The following is a 22,787-nucleotide window of genomic DNA, read 5'->3' on the forward strand; positions in this document are numbered from 1 at the left end:
CCACCAGAGGATTTCAGAAGCCCAGGGCCTTTCTATTGTAAACACCATCTTTTCCACTAGGTGGCCTAACAGGCTCAACAGAACTTAATGGTGAAGATTGAGTTTAGTGCCTTATGATTTTATATAGCGCCTTTCATCATGAACATCAGATTTTGTCCCATTTTTCTCTTTTGAGAGCCATGACGAGTGCAGCGACTTACTAAGCTCACAGTGTCACTTTTGGTGACTGAATGTGCCCCCTTGTCACTTTAGTGTTTTTTGTTATATAGTGCCTTGCTATTATGAACACCAATCCCTTTTATATTTAAAAGACTAGCAGGTGCAGAGACTCGTTAGCTTGCTGCTAGAAACTGAGAATGACAAGTTATGATTTGATGGTGTGGTCTTTTCCATCACGAATGCTTCTTTTTTCCATATTTCTGTATTATGAGGCCTGGCAGGCACAGAGACTCACTCAGGTCACAAGGAGTCACTCTTAGAGTCTGAACCTGCCACCTTAATAATAATTCTTTGCATTTATATAGTGCTTCTCTCACTACTCAAAGCTCTCAGCAATTGCAGGTTAAGGGCCTTGCTCAAGGGCCCAACAGAGCAGAGTCCCTTGTGGCATTTACAGGATTTGAACCGGCAACCATCCGATTGCCAGTGCAGATCCCTAGACTCAGAGCCACCACTCCACCTTACCATTATATAGTGCCTTTTCTTATTATAACACCTTCCTACAATAAACACCACTTCATTTTCTGCATTAAAAGGTCCAGCAGGCACAGTGACTACTGGATGATGCAGTCACTGCTGGAGGGCAACCTCACCTGCTTATGACTTTGTATAGCACCTTTTCATATGTACCGATGAGCCAAATAATTCCTGAGAATTTCCATATGAAGCAAATACAGCTGGTTATCTTGGTGGTGACAGCGTGAGGCTATTGGGGCTCAGGGACATGGTGACTGGTCAGAATGGAGGAAGTGATGAATACAGCCAAATAAAGGGAGGACCTTGAAGAAAATCTGCTGCAGAGTGTACACCACCTCAGACTGGGGTGACTGTTCACCTTTCAGCATGACAATGACCTGAAGCAATACTGGAGTGGCTTCAGGGCAAGTTTCAGAGGGTCCTTCAGTGGCCCAGTCACAGCCCAGATGTAAATCCCACAGAAAATCTGTGTGGAGAGAACTGAAGATGGAAGCATACAGAAGCTTCCCATCCAATCTAATGGAGCTGGAGAGGATCTGTCAAGAAGTTTGGGATCGTCACCAGGAAGAGCTGAGGCTGGAATTGCTTCCAAAGGGGCTCTGCGAGGTTTGAATACTTCTTTGAATGTGAGATTACAGGTTTTGATTTATAATGAATTTGAAAATCATTCTGCAAACATATCTTCACTTTATTATCATCTGTCATTGAGCGTAGATTGATGGACAAAAATGGCAAATTTATCCTTCAATATTAAATCTACAACATAATAATGTGTGCAAAAACTGAAGAGATCTGAAAATGTAATTAATCTAGTACATATATGTACACACACATTCATACACACACACACACATATTATATATATATATATATATATATATATATATATATATATATATATATATATTATATATATATACAGTAATCCCTCGCTATATCGCGCTTCGCCTTTCGCAGCTTCACTCTATCGCGGATTTTATATGTAAGCATATTTAAATATATATCACGGATTTCTGCGGACAATGGGTCTTTTAATTTTTGGTACATGCTTCCTCAGTTGGTTTGCCCAGTTGATTTCATACAAGGGACGCTATTGGCAGATGGCTGAGAAGCTACCCAACTTACTTTTCTCTCTCTCTTGTGCTGACTTTCTCTGATCCTGACGTAGGGGGATTGAGCAGGGGGGCTGTTCGCACACCTAGACGATACGGACGCTCGTCTAAAAATGCTGAAAGATTATCTTCACGTTGCTACCTTCTGTGCAGCTGCTTCGTGAAGCGACATGCTGCACGGTGCTTCGCATACTTAAAAGCTCGAAGGGCATGTATTGATTTTTCACTGTTTTGTTTTTCTCTGTCTCTCTCTCTCTCTCTCTCTCTGCTCCTGACAGAGAGGGTGTGAGCTGCCGCCTTCAACAGCTTTGTACCGGCGGTGCTTCGCATACTTAAAAGCCAAACAGCCCTATTGATTTATTTGCTTTCCTCTGTCTTTCTGACAGTCTGTGCTCCTGACGCGCACTCCTTTGAAGAGGAAGATATGTTTGCATTCTTTTAATTGTGAGACAGAACTGTCATCTCTGTCTTGTCATGGAGCACAGTTTAAACTTTTGAAAAAGAGACAAATGTTTGTTTGCAGTGTTTGAATAACGTTCCTGTCTCTCTACAACCTCCTGTGTTTCTGCGCAAATCTGTGACCCAAGCATGACAATATAAAAATAACCATATAAACATATGGTTTGTACTTCGCGGATTTTCTTATTTCACGGGTGGCTCTGGAACGCAACCCCCGCGATGGAGGAGGGATTACTGTATATATGTGTGTGTATATATATATATATATAGTGCATCCAGAAAGTATTCACAGCGCTTCATCACTTTCTCCACATTTTGTTATGTTACAGCCTTATTCCAAAATGGATTAAATTCATTTTTTTCCTAAGAATTCTGCACACAACACTCCATAATGACAACATGGAAAAAGTTTACTTGAGATTATTGTAAATTTATTAAAAATAAAAAAACTGAGAAATCCCATGTACATAAGTATTCACAGCCTTTGCTCAATACTTTGTCGATGCCCCTTTGGCAGCAATTACAGCCTCAAGTCTTTTTGAATATGATGCCACAAGCTTGGCCAGTTTCGCCCATTCCTCTTTGCAGCACCTCTCAAGCTCCATCAGGTTGGATGGGAAGCGTCGGTGCACAGCCATTTTAAGATCTCTCCAGAGATGTTCAATCGGATTCAAGTCTGGGCTCTGGCTGGGCCACTCAAGGACATTCACAGAGTTGTCCTGAAGCCACTCCTTTGATATCTTGGCTGTGTGCTTAGGGTCGTTGTCCTTCTGAAAGATGAACCGTCGCCCCAGTCTGAGGTCAAGAGCGCTCTGGAGCAGGTTTTCATCCAGGATGTCTCTGTACATTGCTGCAGTCATCTTTCCCTTTATCCTGACTAGTCTCCCAGTTTCTGCCGCTGAAAAACATCCCCACAGCATGATGCTGCCACCACCATGCTTCACTGTAGGGATGGTGCCAGGTTTCCTCCAAACGTGACGCCTGGTATTCACATCAAAGAGTTCAATCTTTGTCTCATCAGACCAGAGAATTTTCTTTCTCATGATCTGAGAGTCCTTCAGGTACCTTTTGGCAAACTCCAGGCAGGCTGCCATGTGCCTTTTACTAAGGAGTGGCTTCCGTCTGGCCACTCTACCATACAGGCCTGATTGGTGGATTGCAGCAGAGATGGTTGTCCTTCTGGAAGGTTCTCCTGTCTCCACAGAGGACCTCTGGAGCTCCGACAGAGTGACCATCGGGTTCTTGGTCACCTCCCTGACTAAGGCCCTTCTCCCCCGATCGCTCAGTTTAGATGGCTGGCCAGCTCTAGGGAGAGTCCTGGTGGTTTCGAACTTCTTCCACTTACGGATGATGGAGGCCACTGTGCTCATTGGGACCTTCAAAGCAGCAGAAGTTGTTCTGTAACCTTCCCCAAATATGTGCCTCGAGACAAACCTGTCTCGGAGGTCTACAGACAATTCCTTTGACTTCATGCTTGGTTTGTGCTCTGACATGAACTGTCAACTGTGGGACCTTCTATAGACAGGTGTGTGCCTTTCCAAATCATGTCCAGTTAATTGAATTTACCACAGGTGGACTCCAATGAAGCTGCAGAAACATCTCAAGGATGATCAGGGGAAACAGGATGGACCTGAGCTCAGTTTTGAGCTTCACGGCAAAGGCTGTGAATACTTATGTACATGTGCTTTCTCCATTTTTTTATTTTTAATAAATTTGCAAAAACCTCAAGTAAACTTTTTTCACGTTGTCATTATGGGGTGTTGTGTGTAGAATTCTGAGGAAAAAAATGAATTTAATCCATTTTGGAATAAGGCTGTAAGATAACAAAATGTGGAAAAAGTGATGCGCTGTGAATACTTTCGGGATGCACTGTATGCCTATGAACCAAATGTCAATTTGGAGTACCAGGCCTTCTTGGAGAGCCTGGAGGTGATCCTGGAAATTGTCCCAAATGGGGATTACCGGGACAGAAGATGTTGTCTGGCAGTGGAAGGAACACTTTGAGGAGCTCCTGAACCCAATGGACACATCTTCTGTAGAGGAGTCAGTGCCAGAAGCTGAAGGGATAAGCCGAGGTAGTTAAGCAACGCTGCAGTGCAAAGACCCCAGGGGTGGATGAGATCTGCCCAGAAATGCTGAAGGCTATGGACATTGTTATACTGTCATGGTTGACAAGCTTTATCAATGTTGTATGGTCACCGGGAGCTGTGCCTCTGGAGAGGCAGACCAGGGTGGTGGTCTCCGTTTTTAAAAGGGGAACTGGAAGGTGTGCTCAAACTATTGAGGTACAACATTCCTTAGCCTCCCTGTAAAAGCTTATGCTAGGGTACTAGAAAGGAGAAACCACCCAATTGTGGAGCCTCAGATCCAGGAGGACCAATGTGGATTCATCCAGGCAGTGGACCAGTGGACCAACTCTTTACCCTCCCAAGGATTCTGAAGAGGACATGAGAGTACGGCCAATCCATCTACATATGTTTTAAGGACTTTGATAAGGCGTATAACCATGTTCCTTGAGGACATCTGTAGGGGTGATGGGGGGTATGGGGTTCCAAGACCCCTAATAAGGGTTATCTGGACTCTGTATAATCACAGTGAGAGCTGTGTCTGCATACTCTGAAAAACATCAGGACCGTTTCCAGTTGGTGAGGGACTCCACCAAGGCTGTACTTTGACTCCTATCCTGTTTGTGATTTTATACAATACAATACAATACAGTTTATTTTTGTATAGCCCAAAATCACACAGGAAGTGCCGCAATGGGCTTTAACAGGCCCTGCCTCTTGACAGCCCCCCAGCCTTGACTCTCTAAGAAGACAAGGAAAAACTCCCAAAAAAACCTAGTAGGGAAAAATGGAAGAAACCTTGGGAAAGGCAGTTCAGAGAGAGACCCCTTTCCAGGTAGATTGGGCGTGCAGTGGGTGTCAAAAGAAGGGGGTCAATACAATACAATACAGTACACAGAACAATTTCTCAATATAGTAAGAAATAAAAAAATATATATATATATAAATTTTAGAAGTACAGAGCAGAATTTAACAGTAGATGATATATCCCATAATAAGATTTGTATTTGTATAGAGTCCTGGAGACCTCATCCTTCAAGCTGCCTCCCCCACTTGGCCATTCCACAGCTGAAACAGTGCTGGGCCAGCCAATCCGATGAAAGGACCCCTCTCTCCCACGATTCCTGCGATCCTCCATCTGGGATGACTTTTCCTTAGGCAGGCAAAACAACTTGGCAGGTGGGCCGTGGCACCAAGTGCCACATTTGAGTACCGAGAAGAAAAACAGAATAAGTGAGGGTTAGTATCCAATTATAACTGTCATGTTTCTTATGTTTAAGTGCTAATGACTAACAACAGAGATGCAGTCTGTACAGTTAATCAGCAGCTCTAGTCAGGATATGCTAAACTGAAGTAGTGAGTCTTCAGCCGGGATTTAAAAGCTGAGACCGAAGGGGCATCTCTTATAGTAGCAGGCAGACCATTCCACAGTTTAGGGGCCCTGTAACTAAAAGCTCGCCCCCCCACTGTTATTTTATTAATCCTTGGAATCATAAGCAGACCGGCATCTTGAGATCTTAATGTGCGCTCTGGTTTGTAAGTCATGATAAGTTCAGACAAGTAAGCCGGACCTCGACCATTTAATGATTTATATGTTAAAAGAAGGATTTTGAAATCTGCCCTGAACTTAACCGGGAGCCAGTGTAAGGATTTAAGAACTGGAGTTATGTGTTCGTATTTTCTTGTTCTTGTAATAATTCTCGCAGCCGCATTTTGGATTAACTGGAGGCTGTATAAAGAACAGTTTGAACATCCAGTGAACACCGCATTGCAGTAGTCAATCCTACTAGAGATAAATGCATGAATTAGTTTCTCAGAATCCTGTTTATTTAAAAAGCGCCTTAATTTCCTAACATTTTTAAGATGGAAGAAACATGTTTTGGACAACTTGTAATATGCGCTTTAAATGACATGCTAGAGTCAAAGATAACTCCTAGATTGCGGGCTGATTCAGTAAAATTGACTGGGATTCCCATTGAGTTAAATGATGACAAAATATTATTGTGATCAGCATCATTCCCTCCAACAATTAACATCTCTGTTTTATCTGTATTTAAGACAAGTAGTTCTTATTCATCCACTCCTTTAATTCACTAACACAACTAATTAAAGACCACCTTGGAGAAACTTCATTTGATTTAAATGAAAGGTATAACTGGGTGTCATCTGCATACGAGTGAAAATTAACATTATGTTTCCTAATGATAGATCCCAGTGGAAGCATGTACAGTGAAAACAGTAAAGGTCCCAGTACTGAGCCCTGCGGGACACCATATTGAACTTCTGTGTATAATGATGGAGTACTGTCAGCACATTTCTGTACATATTGGAATCGATTTGATAAGTAAGAACTAAACCAAGCGAGCATGGCATGGGGTCCAGTTCGGTGGCCTTAGAATTGTGTCACTGCTTTTGTAGACGTGGTCCTGTTGGCTTCATCGAGCTTCAAACTTCAACACGCATTTGGAAGACTTGTGACTGAGTGTGAATGGTGAGGGATGAGGATCAGAACCTCCAAATCTGAGGCCATGGTCATGGTCAATGCAGTTTTGTGGTTGCTATACCGATCTGTAGTAGTAAAGAAGAAGCTGAGTCACAAAGCAAAGCTCTTGATTTACCAGTCAATCTATGTCCCTACTCTCATCTATGGTCATGAGTTTTGGATGACTGAAAAAATGAGATTGTGGGAGCAAGAAGCTGAAATGAGCCTTTTCCACGAGGCAGCTGTGCTCTTCCTTCAAGACAGGGTGAGAAGCGCAAACATCTGGGAGAGGCTTGGAGAAGAGCCTCTAACCCCTTCGCATTGAGAGGTTCCAATTGAGGTGGTTTGGGCATCTGATACAGATACCTCCTGGATGCCTTCCTGTGGAGGTTTTACAGGAATGACCAGCTGGGAGGACATTCTGGGGAAGACCCAGTGCTCGCTGGGAGGATTATATCTTCCGGATGGCCAAAGAAGGCCTTGAGTAGGCAAGTGTGGCTGGTGAAAGGGACATTTGGGCATAACTTCTAAGACTGTTGCCCCCGTGACCCAGTTTTGGATAACCAGTGGAAAATGAAATGAACTGTGAATAGCAATACAACAACATAACATAACAGCTTATAGATAGATAGATAGATAGATAGATAGATAGATAGATAGATAGATAGATAGATAGATAGATAGATAGATAGATAGATAGATAGATAGATAGATAGATAGATAGATAGATAGATAGATACTTTATTAATCCCAAGGGGAAATTCACATTCTCCAGCAGCAGCATACTGATATAAAAAACAATATTAAATTAAAGAGTGATAATAATGCAGGTAAAAACAGACAATAACTTTTTATAATGTTACCGTTTACCCCCCCGGGTGGAATTGAAGAGTCGCATAGTGTGATGGAGGAATGATCTTCTCAGTCTGTCAGTGGAGCAGGACGGTGACAGCAGTCTGTCGCTGAAGCTGCTCTTCTGTCTGGAGATGATACTATTTAGTGGATGCAGTAGATTCTCCATAATTGACAGGAGTCTGCTCAGCGCCCGTCGCTCTGCCACAGATGTCAAACTGTCCAGCTCCATTCCAACAATAGAGCCTGCCTTCCTCACCAGTTTGTCCAGGTGTGAGGTGTCTTTCTTCTTTATGCTGCCTCCCCAGCACACCACCGCGTAGAAGAGGGCGCTCGCCACAACTGTCTGATAGAACATCTGCAGCATCTTATTGCAGATGTTGAAGGACGCCAGTCTTCTAAGGAAGTATAGTCGGCTCTGTCCTTTCTTGCACAGCGCATCAGTATTGGCAGTCCAGTCTAATTTATCATCCAGCTGAACTCCCAGGTATTTATAGGTCTGTACCCTCTGCACACAGTCACCTCTGATGATCACGGGGTCCATGAGGGGTCTGGGCCTCCTAAAATCCACCACCAGCTCCTTGGTTTTGCTGGTGTTCAGGTGTAGGTGGTTTGAGTCGCGCCATTTAACAAAGTCATTGATTAGGTCCCTATACTCCTCCTCCAGCCCATTCCTGATGCAGCCCACGATAGCAGTGTCATCAGCAAACTTTTGCACGTGGCAGGACTCCGAGTTGTATTGGAAGTCCAATGTATATAGGCTGAACAGGACCGGAGAAAGTACAGTCCCCTGTGGCGCTCCTGTGTTGCTGACCACAATGTCAGACCTGCAGTTCCCGAGATAGTAAGATAGTCCTCGATCCATGCCACCAGGTATGAATCTACTCCCATCTCTGTCAGCTTGTCCCTAAGGAGCAGAGGTTGGATGGTGCTGAAGGCGCTAGAGAAGTCCAGAAACATAATTCTTACAGCACCACTGCCTCTGTCCAAGTGAGAGAGGGATCAGTGTGGCGTGTAGATGATGACATCCTCCGCTCCCACCTTCTCCTGATATGCAAACTGCAGAGGGTCGAGGGCGTGTTGAACCTGTGGCTTCAGGTGGTGAAGCAGCAGCCTCTCTATAAGATGATGCTCAGTTGCCTCGATTACCCAGGACTGCTTGCCCCAGTACTCTTTAATGGAACCGAAACAGGCTGAAATAAACCGGCTTGTTGATTTGGGTCAGGCTGACTCACTGAGTGAACTTCATGGCATATCACCTCATGTTCACAGTAACAGAGTGCTTACTGGAGGACGGAATAAATATCAACATTCCAAGAATTCACAGTTTAGACATGAAAACAACAGCCCTGCACACCATTACATCCTGTAGAATGCTGAAAGAGGAGCACAATGGATTAGAGATGGAAGATGGATACAACGTATTATGTAGAGCAGCTGGATCGAGCTTATGACAAGAAGTAAACTGTGGAAATGACCTCAACCACTCCAGAAAAATGAGGAATGTCAGTGGTGATGACATTTCCTGGTAGAGCTGAACCACTGATTGTATGTGCTGTTTGAGGATGTCCTGCTGTGTTCATCTGTTAGTGTTTTACTGGCTGTAATAGAGTAACATTTGAGAGATTTTACAGATTGAAAGGTTGCATTTGCACGCAAATTTTAAGAACCACCAAATTATATTTATGATGAGATGGACACTAATGTTGTTGACATCATGGATGCTGCAATTCAGTGTGCCTAGTTTTGTTATGGGCTGCTAAGCACATAAGATGTGCTCTGTGTGACCATTGGTGCAAACTGTTAAAGACTGAGTCACTTGTTCAAGGGTGGCCAAAAGACTTCTTTTACAAAAATCAGTTTTAAAAGCAAAAAAATATATACATATATATTGTGATGGATGGTCAGGGATCTTGCCCGGACAGGACACCCTTTTGAAGAGAAGACCAGGGGAATGGGCATACTTCCAGCAGTACCTCCCCCGGGACATGAGAAGGCAGCCCCCTTGGTTTACATCGGGGCCATGGAATTGGAGCTCAGAAGCTCAACCCGGTGGGGGTCCATGGCCACCACCAGGGTGCACCTGGACAGCTCCAGAGTCTGGGCCTGCAGCACTTCCGCTGCCAGAAGAGGAGAGGAGATCCTATGCAGCACTTCTGCCACAACCGGAAGTGCTGCCGGATGTCAATCGGGAGACGCCTGGAGCACTTCCGGCACACTATAAAGGAGGCCGCCTTGCTCCATTTGAGAAGCCAGAGTCGGGTGGACGGTGGACAAAGCTCAGGAGGAGAGGAGTAGAGGCGGCAGAGGGAAAGAAGGACTGAGTACTGTGCTGATTTGTGCACTGTGTTTGTGCTGAGTAAGAAGGGAGAAATAAACGTGTTATTTTGGACATACTGAGTCTGTGTCTGTCTGTGTCCGGGGCTAGTTTTCTACAATATATATATACAAGGGGGCTCCGCCCCCTGCTCGCTTCGCTCGCCTACCCCCGGTCGTTGGGTATCCTGAAATACATTAGTCGAGCTCGTTCGTTTTGGAGCCGTGCCCGCTTTGCCCGCGGCAATTCAGACGTGCGTTGTAGGCGTCTGCGTTCATTGATTTTATCCAGGTGGGCTCGTGTTTGTATATCCGTCAGTCGAGGTCGTTTGGTTTGAACCCGTGCCTGCTTTGCTTCCGCAGTTTCAGACGCGCGTTGTAGGCGCCTGCGTTCATTGATCTTATCCAGGTGGGCTCGTGTTTGAATCGTTGAGCTGTATTGTGTTTCAATTTGGTGTAAAGCGTTCAGCGGTTTGTACAATCCCAAGCAGCACATTATTCCTAACTTCACTCCGCAGTAGTGCCACTCACATTATGGCGGTGACGCCTGCGCCTTCTGTAGTATCTTTGTGGACCTGTGGGGCCTCCGTAGCCTCTCACGTTTGACTCTGGGGTGCAGCGCAGAATCCTCTTTTTTGTGTGGTTGTGTCGTTAGTGTTAGCTATGGGCGCGTTGTTGCTTCATTTCTCATTCACGTTAGTTGGGCTCTTTCGTTCTTGGTCCGTGACTCCTTCGTTTGCGGTGGATACGACTTTGCTTGCGGATTTATGAGACACACGCCTGCGCAGTACGTCTCATGGTCCCATCGCCGTGTCCCAGCGTCCATATCCGGCTTATTCTCGGTTAGTAATATGGATATACTGTATATACACAGTACTGTGCAAAAGTTTTAGGCAGGTGTGAAAAAATGCTGTAAACAAAAAATGCTTTCAGAAATATAAATAATGATGGTTTATTGTTATCAATTTACAAAATGCAAAGTGAGCGAACAAAAGAGAAATCTAAATCAAATCAATATTTGGTGTTCCTACCTTTTGCCTTCAAACCAGCATCAATTCTTATAGGTACACTTGCACAAAGTCAGGGACTTTGTAGGGTTCTAGTCAGGTGTCTGATCAACCAATTCTACCAAACAGGTGCTGATGATCATCAATGTCACACGTAGGTTGAAACACAGTCATTAACTGAAACAGAAACAGCTTCAAACTGGGTGAGGAACAGCCAAAGTCTGCTACCAAGGTGAGGTTGTGGAAGACAGTTTCATGTCATGGCAAGATTGAGCACAGCAACAAGATACAAGGTAGTTCTACTGCATCAGCAAGGTCTCTCCCAGACAAAGATTTCAAAGCAGACTGGGGTTTCAAGATGTGCTGTTCAAGCTCTTTTGAAGAAGCACAAAGAAACGGGCAACATTGAGGATCGTAGACACAGTGGTCGGCCAAGGAAACTTAGTGCAGCAGAAGACACACACATCAAGCTTATTACCCTTCGAAATCGGAAGATGTCCAGCAGTGCTATCAGCTCAGAACTGGCAGAAACCAGTGGGACCCAGGTACACCCATCTACTGTCCAGAGAAGTCTGGCCAGAAGTGGTCTTCATGGAAGAGTTGCAGCCACCGACGTGGAAACAAGGCCAAGCGACTCAAGTATGCACGAAAACATAGGAACTGGGGTGCAGAAAAATGGCAGCAGGTGCTCTGGACTGATGAGTCAAAATTTGAAATATTTGGCTGTAGCAGAAGGAAGTTTGTTCGTGGAAGGGCTGGAGAGCGGTACAATAATGAGTGTCTGCAGGCAACAGTGAAGCATGGTGGAGGTTCCTTGAACGTTTGGGGCTGCATTTCTGCAAATGGAGTTGGAGATTTGGTCAGGATTAATGGTGTTCTCAATGCTGAGAAATACAGGCAGATACTTATCCATCATGCAATACCATCAGGGAGGCGTATGATTGGCCCCAAATTTATTCTGCAGCAGTACAACGACCCCAAAGTCATTAAGAACTATCTTCAGTAAAGCAGAACAAGAAGTCCTGGAAGTGATAGTATGGCCCCCACAGAGCCCTGATCTCAACATCAACGAGTGTGTCTGGGATTACATGAAGAGAGAAGGATGTGAGGAAGCCTACATCCATAGAAGATCTGTGGTTAGTTCTCCAAGATGTTTGGAACAACCTACCAGCCGAGTTCCTTCAAAAACTGTGTGCAAGTGTACCTAGAAGAATTACTACTGTTTTGAAGGCAAAGGGTGGTCACACCAAATATTGATTTGATTTAGATTTCTCTTTTGTTCATTCACTGCATTTTGTTGATTGCTGAAAATAAATGATTAACACTTCCATTTTGGAAAGCATTCTTTGATTACAGCATTTTTTCACACCTGCCTAAAACTTTTGCACAGTACAGCCGGGACGCCCAGGAGGACTGGAGAAGGGCTTGAGCCTCCTCCAGACTACGAGGGGGTGACTGCCCTGGTGGCTTTGGGGAAAATGGGAACAAAGCTTAGAAGCTCAACCCTATAGGGGCCCGTGGTCACTGCCAGGGGGGCACCCCAATGCCTGAGGAGCCCTGGCCCTCAACACTTCCGCCACACCTGGAAGTGCTGGGGGGAAGAAGACCAGGGACACCCGGAGTGCGCGGCCGGTACTTCCGCCACACTGGGGAGCGCTGGCGTAAGATTATCGGGAGGCACCTGGAGCACGTCCGGGTAGGGATTAAAGGGGCTGCCTTCCTCCATTCGGAGGCTGGAGTCAGGAGTGCAGAGGACAAAGTCTTGGTGGAGAGGAGTGGAGGCGGCCTGAAGCAAGAAGAGGCATTGTATGAGGGCCTGGACTTTTGGGGAAGAATAAAACCTCTGTGTTCGCGGGATGTAGAGGAGGTTTACTGTCTCCCGTTTGTTAGAATGTGAACTGCATTGCCAACATCGTGATATTCCTCTTCTTAGATAGCAGATGCAGTTTGTTAATATGTTACCCACATTTTTAAGGGGGGGGGGGGAATGAATATGCAGCATATTGTAAGTCTGTTGAACTATTGAGAGTTCCGCAGTAATAAGGAATTATGGGTATTTGGGAGCCAATAGGAAGCTGATAGTATTACACTTACGGTGTAATGTGTACTCAGCAACAAGAACCTGTTAGTTTATTACTTTAAACCTCCTCCATCTTTCTCCTTTGGTCAGTGCAATATTATTACCTTCAGATATAACATCCCACCTATTAATGGAAGTGGGCACCCCTCCCCGATGAAAAGCATTTACAATAGGACTCTGATTTAACATTGATATTTTGAATTTCCATACATTTAAAATTTTCTCAAGCTGATGTTGTCATAAGTTTCTTGAAGAAACACAAGTTAAGGTTATGTTCACACTGCAGCAAAAAAGTAACTAACCTGTGTGAATAAAGGCGCTATATACGCGTCCGACCCGGCACAGACTCGCACTGAGACACGTATAAATTAAACAACTCTTTATTTTCTCTTCAGCCGTGGGGCACGTCTTCCTCGTGAACCCCACAGGTATAACACAGTCCCAAAGTACCTCTTTAATAGTGTCAGCAATCCTTCCTTTGGCAACACCACTCCTCTCAGGCACCTCGTCCTCTTCCTCCCGATTCTGGCCCTGAGCTGAGTGGTGGTTGCTGGCCTTTTTTATGGCCCTTCTGGGAGTGCTCTTGGTGCTTGTTCACCTTTACCCAATTGCATTCCCATATGGGGCCCATGATTAGACCAGCTGGGCTTAACCATCTCTGTCTCGCCCCCTGGTGGCCATCCCAGGTCCCCACAGGGTTGGGAAGAACTCAATCTCCCATGAAACCCTGTGGGAAACTGAGGCATCAACCAGGGAGGCTTCCACCAAGCGTCCCGGGGGAAGGTATTGAGGAGTCCATGGCTGCTCCCCCGGAATACAAGTATAAGGGATGTCCGGGCCAGGCATGAACCCTGTCCATGCTCCACACCTGATTTCCTTTCTCCTGTCTTGTATTTTATTTTATTGATTTATTTTGACTCCTCAGATAAAGTTAGTGAATGATCCAAATCTGTATATTCTGAATGTGCCCCACATGCACAAAATGATTAAAGAAATTCTGTCAGACGAAAAGATGCTGGTTGCTGCTCGACTTCACATCATTTCAGTGTAGGACGTGAATGAATTTGTCAGCTCAAGATGGCAATGAAGTGGACCAAGAAACAAAAGAGCAGAGCTGTGGGTTTGAGTGAATAATAAGATGTGGCCAAAGAACGCTGAGAGCGATGTGGACGGTTTGGATGCAAAACAGTCGTTAAGAGAATAGAGGAAATACTGCTGAAAAGTTTTTAATTCCATTACACTTTTTGCTAATTATACTTCTCTAGAAATCAGATTGTTGTCACATAAGAGTGAAAAAATGGGACTGGAGCTGCAGTGTGAATGGGGTGTTTTTGGTATCAAACGTAAGGTTGTACACGGTGGTTTAACAATGGTGCAGTTGTCCTTAACAACACAGTGGCATTCATGAAAAACTACAATCAGAAAAAAAAAATAACAATAATAATTAATCACAATTTAGGACACTTCAAGCAGACACTTATTAATGATAAAATAATAACTGTATTGAACTGTGAACACAGCAAACCCAGACCTGTACTGACAGGTCCTAAGAAATTCTTGGCAATTTATGACTCACTGAAAAATAATAAATTTCAATAAGAAATAAGCTACTTACTGTAGTTTGAACAAAGCATGTCACTCATCCCTCCTTTTTTAATGTGTGTGCTCAGAAGCAATGAATGGCAGAAAATGGACCAGTGAGGGTAAAGAGACAGACGCTGAGCCACTGTGGCCACCACTCTGTGTGCGTCTGTAATCTGAAGAAAGGCCCACATGCCAGTATTGTAATCATGTCTGTTAGCATCTGTTAGTAAGGAGCACCGGGTGGTAAAGTGGCCCCTTGACTGATGAAGACTCGCCAGACTGCATTCCTGTTTATTTATATTGCTTTAATAACAAGACCGCACTTGCTGCTTTAGACTTTGCTGTAATGTAGAAGAGCAGCCAGAGACATTAGACACACCGAGTCCTGCTGCAGTCTCAGGTTTGGCCTCACAACTGACAACGCCTGCTGAAGTCGAGGGGCCGCAGCGGCATATTGAATAAAGTCACATCGTCAGTTCACAGGACAATCAGAGACATAAACAGGTAAGGAGAATAAAACTAATAAACTGCTCAGAGTAACTTGTGATATTCTGGTCAAGCAGGACACTGGAGAGGCAGCAGGTGACTTTCAGAATCTCGTACTTGATTGTTGGTAACAAAGACGTTAAATTATACTGAGCTGGCAGAGCAGGACGGAGTTGCCTGGCCTGGAGGTCTTAAACAACATCGACATTCATTTCTTTCTGTAGCGCAGTGTCACATCTATTTGTGTGCTTTACAAACAGCAAAAAGAAAAATGAAAGTTATTACACATGTAAAATGTAAAAACCCTTGCTCTGTTTGTTTAGTTGTGTTTAGTGTAAGTGCATGTCGCATGTATACCCATCCATCCATCCATTTTCCAACCCGCTGAATCCGAACACAGGGTCACGAGGGGCTGCTGGAGCCAATCCCAGCCAACACTGGGCACAAGGCAGGGAACCAATCCCGGGCAGGGTGCCAACCCACCGCAGGACACACACAAACACACCCACACACCAAGCACACACTAGGGCCAATTTAGAATCACCAATCCACCTAACCTGCATGTCTTTGGACTGTGGGAGGAAACCCACGCAGACACGGGGAGAACATGCAAACTCCACACAGGGAGGACCCGGGAAGCGAACCCGGGTCTCCTAACTGCGAGGCAGCAGCGCTACCACTGCGCCACCGTGCCGCCCGCACGTACACAGCAGAGTGAAATTCTCATTTTCATGTTTCGTCGCTGCTCTCGGCTGCCATGCTCGCTGTTTCTTTATTTTACTGTTTCTTGTCAGTCCTGATAGCAGTGCATTAACTCTAAAAGCCAATGTGTGATAGAAAATTGAATTCTAAATCTCAAACAACTCCAGCGTGTTCTTGACATCTGCATCAAGTCAGACTGAGTTTTATCTCAGGATTTTCACTTTGTTTACTGCTGCCATAAACTTAGATTTTATTTTTTCTTGTTTCATTTAAGGAAATTTCTGCTCTTGTATTCTGTGCTGCTGGTTGTTAGGATTTGATTTTATTTTGATTTTCTCCGACCCATTTTTGTCTTTTTCAGGCCATATTTTTTTGTTTTTTGGTGTGTTGGTCTGTGTATCGCTGAATAAACTTCTAACCCTTTTAACTTTTTTTTTTAAACATATTTAAAGATGTGCCTTTGAAAAGTGTTCACCTCTTGGCAGTTTTCACATTTTCTTGTTATACAACATTGGATCATAGAGGATTTAATTGGGCTTTTTTAGCAAACATTACCATTTTATGTGATTTTCGTAATTGTGACAGCCATATTGGTTACGGTTATGATGTTATTGCTACCATGTGACATCATTTAATGGCCTTCTTTAAGATGGCGGCCCAGTGTGCCCTCTCTCCTAGGTTAGGAATACATTGCTAGGTGCTTCTTGTTTGATTTGGCAAAGATTCTGTTAGGGCTTGTTTGATCAGCTGTGTTTTGACACGTGTTTGAGATTTGTGACTGAGAATCTTTAATTTTGCTTTGAAATCTGCAAGCAGATCATTGGCCTTCCAGGGGATTGGTGCAGAGGTCACTTGTAGTTTGTCCTCTTGTTGTCTGTTCATGTTGGTGATTCACTGGACAGATTGGCCTTTATTGTGTCAAAGTCAGCAGAGAATCTTCAAATTGTAACAAATCTACATAAGTAAAAGTGTGGTATTTTATTTTTATTTCTCTGCACCACTTGCTGAATAACTTGTACCCTGATAAATTCTATTGCCTACGTTGCAAGATCCATCTTGCCATGTCAGGGCCACCAGAGAACATCCTGTGATTGAATGGCATGTTTAAAAATAAATATTGTTTTAGTCAAAAAAGGGAAAATGAGAGGCAGAAGGCTTACAACACAACTGGCATCTTGAATTAATCCTGAAGGCAGATTGTCAGATACCATAGGCAGTGGGCTAACTGGAGCAGTTATACAGGTGGGCCTTAAGGGACTGTGTATCTGTGGGAAAGATCTAACTTACCTGCATTGACATTGTGTATTTAATTCATTTGGGTTCAATTTGTTTTGCATATTTTTGTTTGTTTTGCATATTTTGATCTTCTGTATTTTCAGGGACTGGATTTCTGATGCAATAAAGAGGAAGGTTGAGGTTCTTGGTATGTGTTACGTGTTCCTGTGGCTTTATGTGTTGTGATTCGTGTGTATGGGGTTTTATAAAGTATGTGCTGTGTATTGTGATACATGATTTTTTAAAACTTCTCTATGGTATTCCATGATTTAGCTGAGTAAACTCTGCTTGAATAAAAGTGTTTTACAATTAATTGTGAGTCAGCTACACGAACACCACGTGTTTCACGGTAACTCAAGGTGGGCCTCAGCAATCTACGATTAGATAGATAGATAGATAGATAGATAGATAGATAGATAGATAGATAGATAGATAGATAGATAGATAGATATTTTTTTATTTTTAAAAAGACCTTTATTGATCAAATAGCAATAAATCAAATTTAATATAATAGGTAACATATAACCAATATTTTACAGGCTGCTACATCAAATGAGAATCAATTCCCTTGCAGTCCGTATTTGATATACTATTTCTTATATTAATTTGAAATGACCCAAAAAACTTTTCCATTCTTCTAATTTACAATTTAAACCCCCTGAGCCCGTATCAAACAAGCACTTAAAAGTCCCAAATCATAACTTCAACAGAAACATTATGATGTTACACCGTTCGATTAGTTCATCTATTTTACATCATTATAAGAAAACACAAGAAGGTGAACTTCAATAATGTCTCATACATTCATTTTTAGTTCTCCATCATCAATTGAGCAAAGCACCCCTTTAATCCCCCACACATTTTTAAACAAATCTAATGTATTCATCAATTTATAATACGTATATTCCATTATTATTCTGGAGCGTACATTTATCTTGAAAATCATCACAGCATCAGTAGCCCCTGTCCCAGATTGTTTATTATTTCTACTCTTTAAAATTGCTAATTTTGCTTCACCCAATAAATAGTTTAATAGCTGAACTTTTTGACGATTTTCCTTATTATATTTTGTTCCATAAATGAACATGATATTGTTAAATTTCCCCATTAACCTACTACATATTTCACTAAAAAAATGAAAAAAAAAAACTAAGTCTCATACATTGCAAGAATAAGTGGAATATAGTTTCTTTTTGTCCACAAAATACACAAGTATCATCCTCTTTCTGCTCAATTATTTTTAAAAAGGAATTGGTAGCAACAATCCCATGCAGAATTCTCCATTGTAAGTCTGCTGTTCTTTTCTTATTCAGGGGCTTATATATCTCCCTCCAAGCAGGTGCACTCCCACCTTCCACCCCCAGATATTCTTTCCATGGTGTGTCACATGCTGTATTTAGTGCTGCAAAGTGTACAGTTTTAACACAATATTTATAAAGGTCCCCCTTTGACAGAGACTTAAAACTCACGACTTCCCCTTTATGGAATGTCACGATCGTATTATCGGTGAGTGAGGACAGATCAACAGCAGGGCAGACCTCCATCTCCGTGTTCACTGCTCTGATCGAGTTGTTCAGCTGATGATAATCTTTGGCCATGAATGATAAAAACTCTGAAGCATTCTGACTGACTTGACCTCCAGTATTGAAGATAGCACTGCTGGGTCAATAAAGGACTTCTTGCTGTCATCATAAATTTGGGACAGTGTAAGTATTTCATGTGTGATGAGTATTTTAACAAAACTATCGCTTAACAACAGAGGACATGAAAAAACAGAGTTGAAAACTAAAGGCTCATCAGCCAACCAACCAGATGTAGCAAAGTTTCTTTTAAAGACAAAGTGCCACGTTAATAAGACTCCCTTGTAAAAATGGGGTAGGCTGGACAGGTCCATTTTGTGAATGTTCAGCACCAGAAGTTGTCTATCAAAACCAAAGCCTCCCACTCGGCAGAAGAAACCCATCGCCATCTCTCTCCAACTCAGAGGGTGAGAAACAAAAAAAACCTTCTGCAGAACCTGAAGTCGAAATTGTGCAACTTTAGAGACAACATCAATGAGCCCCTGACCACCCTCTTCCAAAGGTAAAAACAGTACACTTTGTTTAATCCAGTGTAGGCCCCCCCCCAAAAAAATCAACCAGAAGTTTCTGGATTCTGTGTAAAAGCCCAGGAGGAGGGTCCCCACTCACAAGTTTGTGCAAGAGCATAGAGGCTATCAAATTGTTAATTACAATCACACATCCCCTGTAAGACAGCTTAGACACAATCCACTTCCATTTGTTCAGTCTCATAGTTACTTTATCTAAAAATCCTTCCCAATTACTGTTATCCACCCCCTCAGCACCCATCACCACCCCGAGATATCGAAAACACCTTCTGTCCCACCTCATTTCTAAGGGCAGAACTGGTGGTGAACATGCTGTCCAGGAGCCAACCAAAAAAGCGGTACTTTTGGCCCAGTTGATTCTTGCTGACGATATTTTCTCAAATACTTGTTGACATGAAATTAACATTTTAATGTCATCGTTTGATGTGACAAAGATGACAACATCATCAGCATAGGCCAAATATTTAAAATTAACAGTTGGGCACATAGGAAAACCCACACCCTGCAGTCTACGACTTATCTGACGTAAAAATGGTTCAATTGACAAAGTATATAGCATTCCAGATAAAGCACAGCCCTGTCGAATTCCTCTTTTTACTGAGAACGGGGCACTCAACGAACCGTTGACTTTTAAAACACCAAAAATATTAGTATATAACAGCCTTATCATATTTATAAAACTGTCCCCAAAACCAAAACTTTTCAATGTATTAAACAAATATCGGTGATCTACTCGATCGAAAGCCTTTTCCTGGTCTAGGGACAGAATCCCCAAATCAACCCCACACAGATTACATGCTGAGATAACATCCCGCAATACAAATATATTGTCATGAATTGACCGGTCTGGCACACAGTATGATTGACACGGGTGAATTATGGAGTCCATTACATTCCTCAGGCGGTTGGCCAAGGCCCTTGAAACGATTTTGTAGTCTGTACACAATAGGCTCACGGGACGCCAGTTTTTGATTTGACACAAGTCCCCTGTTTTTGGTAGCAGAACGATGACGGCTCTTCTGCAGCTCAGTGGTAATTCACCAACCGTAATGCTCTCCAGAAACACTGTAAGCATGTCTGGTCCCAACAGATGCCAAAACTGCTTATAGAATTCTGTTGGAATCCCGTCAATCCCCAGAGTCTTTCCAACATTTAAATTAGACAGCGAGTCGGAGAGTTCCTGCAGATTAATCTCGGTGTCCAGATGTAATTTTAACTTTTCCGAAATTGATGGCATACCTTCCAAGAACTCAGACATTGCAGCCTCATCGATGCTTTCCTCCTTGAATAAATTCTTGTAAAACGATACAGCAAAGTCTCTTATCTCCCCTGTAGTCCACAGTTCTTGACCGTTGGTGTCACGGAGCATATGGATTGTCTTGCTCTGTGCTTCCTTCTTTTCAAGACTAAAAAAAAACCTTGTGGGTGCATCCAGGTGATTCAGATTCTGGAAGCGAGACCTCACTAAAGCTCCCTCAGCCTGCAACTCCAGAAGCTGAGACAGTGAATGTTTTTTTGCTGTTAAAATTTCAAAGGTATCCTTATCAAAAGTTTTTTGAAGAGTAGCCTGTAGTTCAGTGATGTCCTCCTCCAGGCTTTTCATATGGTCCACGTTCCTCTTCGTCACTTGCTTGGTATATTGTTGGCAAAAAGCCTTAATCTGTACTTTTGAGATATCCCACCATTGTTTGAGGGAAGTGAATTTGGATTTAGTGAGGGTCCATTGCTGCCAGAAAAAATTCAAAGCACTGAAGGAAGTTCGAATCATCCAACAGGGAAACATTGAATTGCCAGAAAGACTTGAATAAAAGTTTTTTAGAAAAGGTGAGCTTTAATGTTACTAGCGAGTGATCAGAAAGACCGAAAGGACAGATATAAGTAGTGGTGATTGTAGTCAGAAGATGCCGAGAACAGCAAAACCTGTCTAACCGTGCCATTGAAATGCGGCCACCCCCGCCCCCCCCCCTTTTACCCAGGTGTATTGTCTATCTGTAGGAAAATTATTCCGCCATACATCCACCAGATCAGACTGCTGTAATAAAGTATGTAATACTCTGACAGAAGCTGGATGAGGCTCAGTACCATTTCGATCCAGTTGAGCATTTTCTGTACAATTAAAATCCCCTCCCAGTAGGATTTCCCCATTAATATACGATTCCACCACCTTTCTCATGAATCAAAGAAACAGATCCTCTCGCGCCCATTTGTTGGTGCATAGGAATTAATGAACACGAGGTCCTGATCGCCATCTTTAATCTGCACCACCAGCAGGCGCCCAGCCACCACCTCACTAATATTAGTGATCTGTAAATTTACAGTTTTGGAAATCAGCACAGCTACCCTAGCACTGACATGGGATCCGTGACTAAGCACAGCCTGACCCCCCCATTCACGTAGCCAGTCCGACTGATTCCTAATATCGGTGTGCGTTTCCTGAAGTAGTGCTATGTGAAGGCCTTTTTGCCCTAAATAATCAAAAAACAGCAGCCCTTTTTGCGTCTCCCCTACACCCATTTACATTTAGACTCCCAATATGTAAAGAGTCCATTAATACAAAGCACAAGGGAGTGACCAATAATTACACAACACAAACGAATAAAAGCAGCGTAGAACTACCTCCATCATGATTAAAGCAGTGATTTCCTAACCCTACTGATCAGATTCTTTAATCTCACGGACTCTTTCTGGTCCATACCAAGCTGTACGGCATTGCGCATCACCCTCTGTGCTGACACCAGGAAGAGCTGAACATCTGGGAAGTGCTCCTCCACTTTAACTCCTCTCTTGCCCTCAATAAATTCCAAGAAATACCGAATACTTGCGGTGCTGTATCCACCTCCGAGTGTATACCTTGATGAGGACTCGCTTCTCACGGAGGCGTCAGTGTCACTGCCCTCATCCTCCCTGTCGCCCACATCACAGTCACTGTAACTTTTAAACAAGTGGCTGCGTTCACTGGATGGCTCGCTGGACACAAGGCTTTTCTTTGCAGACTTCGTATTCTCCAATTTATTCTTTCGCTTATGACGGGGCACTTTGAAACTCTCATCCCTCTCGCTCACACTTGCACTCCCACTCTCCACGGCACACACCTCGTCCATCGGCCTCTCACTCATCTGCCTTTCCACGACTTGCGCCGAGCTCGTTTCGTCAGCAGTGCGTTCCTCAGCGGCCTGAACTTGTGCAGCTTCATCGGTTACCTGAGACTCGTTCACAGCAGTGGCGACTGGCGCAGCTCCCTCGGAAAGAGCGTTCAATGTCGTCCCCTCACTGCTACTGGTCTCAGGCTCTGTGCTTACTTTACACACTGCACTGTCGGCTTCAGCCGGCATTCATTGGCAACAAGAAGCGCGCTCTTCTCTGGAGCGTCTACAGACAGAAAGCTTGCAGGCCGATCACACACAACACCCGCACCCTCCAACCGATCATTACACTCAGACACATCATCCTCCATATTGTCCACCTCACTTTCATATCAGACTCGCAGTTTTCATCGTTAATCCCGTCATTGTTCTCCTTAATCGGAGCGAGCCGCCAGGCAGCACCCGGGCTCATGTTTGCAC

Source organism: Erpetoichthys calabaricus (genome assembly GCF_900747795.2).
Source record: "Erpetoichthys calabaricus chromosome 1 unlocalized genomic scaffold, fErpCal1.3 SUPER_1_unloc_22, whole genome shotgun sequence".
NCBI classification, from domain to species: domain Eukaryota; kingdom Metazoa; phylum Chordata; class Cladistia; order Polypteriformes; family Polypteridae; genus Erpetoichthys; species Erpetoichthys calabaricus.